Source organism: Manis pentadactyla, chromosome 11 (assembly GCF_030020395.1).
Source record: "Manis pentadactyla isolate mManPen7 chromosome 11, mManPen7.hap1, whole genome shotgun sequence".
Taxonomy (NCBI): domain Eukaryota; kingdom Metazoa; phylum Chordata; class Mammalia; order Pholidota; family Manidae; genus Manis; species Manis pentadactyla.
In genome coordinates this window covers 94650997-94654385 of record NC_080029.1, presented here as the reverse complement: position 1 = coordinate 94654385, position 3389 = coordinate 94650997, and positions in this window count along the sequence as shown.

The following is a 3389-nucleotide window of genomic DNA, read 5'->3' as shown; positions in this document are numbered from 1 at the left end:
TTACGGGAACCTCTTACAGCCACACACTCCAGGAGAGAGAGGCATTCTCAGGATGGAGAATATACCACATCTGAACCTGTCAAAGAGGTGGCACCTTTCCCATACTTCAGTTTTTAAAAACTTTTCCTTTTTCTCCAAGGGGGATTTCACACAATGCTCCTGAGGTCTCAAGGTGCTGGCAGATCATTGCTACATGAAACAGGGATCTCTCCTAGCACACCTCAAGGAGTCTAGATGTGGGTTTTTTTTTGCAGATCTTTGTGTGCAAGAAGCTGAGAAGGAATTGTAGCGTAATGATTAAGAGCCTGAGCTGGAGTTTAATTCCTGCTCTGTTTGCTAGCTGCACAACCCTAGCCAGGTTACCTAACCTCCCTGACACTCCATGTCTGCATCTTCTTAAAAAATAATAATAGCTGGCATTGATTGAGCACTTATTATGTGCTAGGGAGTATGTGTACCAAGTTTGACCTGCTTGACATGTATTATCTCATTTAATCACTACCACAACCCTATGAAGTCAGTACTATTATCATCCCCAGTTTATAGATAAGAAAACTGAAGCACAAAGCGGTTTAATAGCTCACTAGATATTATATGACTTAAATGGTGAAGCCAGGATTCAAACACAAGCAGTTTGATTCTGAAACAGCACCTTCTTCATAGTGATGTTGTAAATATTAAATGAGCCCATGTAAATCAGGTCCCCTGCATAGTGCCTGACACATAAACAAGACTTAAGTTAATGTTAGCTGTGGAATTATTTTTAGCACTATCATTTATTCCAAGAGATATCTGGGCCAGAAAACAGGTTTTGACATAGGATATTGTATTCTAGTTAACTGGCCCTAGGTAGGTATCTTGCAACTCAAGTGATGGACCTCTGTTATTCCCTGAGCAATCTGTGTACTATAGCTTACCTGGTCAAGAGATGGGGTAAAGGGTTGGCAACTTTTTCCATTTGCCCATGCAGAAAAGTTCTTCATCATGGAAAAAAGTATGAAATCTCTTATAAAAGAATGGCATGCTGAGCAATAGCTAGCAGAATTGCAGGGAGTACCCAGAATTTAAGTGGAATTACATTTCAAAAGTTCATTTGTCTATTGTTATAAACTCTGAATACATAGACATAAGATTGATTGTGCAAATGGTAGTTACATCTGAAAGCTATTCACAGAAGTCTATTTTAAAGTTCAGTGATAGAAATCATGCCAAGGGCAGACCTAGAAACAATAGCCCATGTGATTAAAAAATAAAAGTGTCTTTTCTAGTAGAGAGGAAGGTTGATATAGAGTGCATTAGTTATCTATTCCTATGTAACAAATTATCCCCAAACTTACCATATTAAAACAGTAAACGTTATTATCTCATGGTCTCTGTGAGTCATCTAGGAGTGGCTTAGCTGGGTGGTTCTGCTCAGGATCTCTCATGGAGTTTCAGTCAACATCTCCCAGGCTGCAGTCATCTGAACCCTTAACTGGGGCTGGAGGATCCACTTCCAATACAGCTCACTCACGTGGCTGTTGGCAGGAGCCTTCAGTGGCTCATCACAAGGGCATTTCCATAGGGCTGCTTGAGTTCCTCATGACATGTTAACTCTGACTTCCCCCAGTGTAAGTGAGTGATCCAAGAATGAGAACAAGAAGGCAGCTGCAACACCTTTTATGACCTGGTCTTGTTAAGTCACACACTGTCACTTTTGTCATGTTTTATCCATTATAGGCCATATGCTATTCTTTAAGTGCAGCCCACACTCAGCGGGAAAAGAGATTAAGCTCTACCTTTTAGTGGAAAGATTAATACAAAATTTGTGGGCATACCTTAAAATCCTATGTAGTTTTTGTTATCCTCCCATGACTCTCTCCAGGTATCCAGTGATACAAAACAATACAAATAAACTGAGATGCAGAACTGCAGCCCTTCCCAACAAAGCTTACGGTAAACACCCAAAACAAGCCATGCTCTTCCCTCAACTTTTCTTGAAAACATCCATCCCCTTTCCTTAAATGGAATCTTATTTGAAGAATTTATACTAAAGAAAAAGTAACTGGACTCCTGAAATATTTGTTTTATTCATTTGTATCTCTCATTAGAATTTCAGGCAGCATAACAAGCTGAAGTTTAAAAACTAATAATAACCTACTCCCCGCTGGGTGGGTTAAGGTATTTGGGGTTAGAAAAGCAACCTTTGTTAGGTGCTCTCTCTTCAGCTGATAATGAGCTGAGTGTCCTGGTTAGTGAATATTTGGGGCAATAGTCTTCCTTTTTTGATTTTGAGAACCATCAAATCTCTGATGCAGCTCTGCAAGAACATGGTGAGCATTCAAAAGTGAGGGCCTGCCCTTGAATTCAAAAGCAGTGGGTACTCTTGCACCTGAGGAATGCAAGATTCTAAAGTGCCAACTGAATCTTCATAGGGAAATGATGTTTCATGTGATGTGACTTTTCATTGTACTTTTTGTAACTTGTAATTTGGGAATCCATGTAGGCTACTGTCCACACAAACACTAGATAAATAGGAGTTTGCAGTACAATTCAGGTAGAAACTAAGGGCTTGATCTATGAGTTCTTCTGACTGTGTTGTTCCTTTATATCTTAGCTGAGTCTTAACCCCATTCGAGAATATGATGAAAGCTAAGAAATTACTCAAGAAAATACATACATCCACAAAATTTTGCATGTAAGTTTAAGGCCTTTGGAAACCTCTAAAGCCCACCCAGGGCATCGAAGGTTTTCATGGAGATGGCTGAGAGGGGTCTCACTGCCATTCCATTTTGCCATTTAAATTTATATCTAAATCAGAAAATACTCAGAACTTCTTAATTTCTTGATGTTAAACAGAACCAAAGGCTAAAACAGATACCTGTACTAGACTTTCTGTGCTTGGGTTTAGTCCATATTGTAAATACCTTGGAGACAAACGGAACATGGCAGTGAGCACACAGAGGACAACACATATTTGCCGAAAAACAACAGTAAAAATAAAGGCGGACACAGAACTGCTGACTACCATAAGCCATGCCCTCTCCAAGTTGACCTGCCTGTGCAGCAAATTTTGACAACTTGCCAGAGAGGCTTTAACTCGAGGAGAGAAAATGTGCTTGGCTTTTCCCTTAGCAACCGCTAAATTCGTTTTCTGCGGAGCATCCGCAACCAACATCCCGATCCCAAATCCAAGGCCATCCTCCTGTGGAGCGAAATCCAGCAGCGACGCCCAGCCCCGTTCGAATACCCACTACGCCCACGGAGCCCGGCTCCATTAGCTCACGCCTCTTAACCGCAGCACGAAGCCCCCAGGTAAGCGCTCCTCGCGCACGGGCTGGCTGGAGGGCCCAGCAGCCGGCTGGGGGCGAGGGGCGGGGCGAGGCCGCAGCCCGCGACCCCGCCCCGCC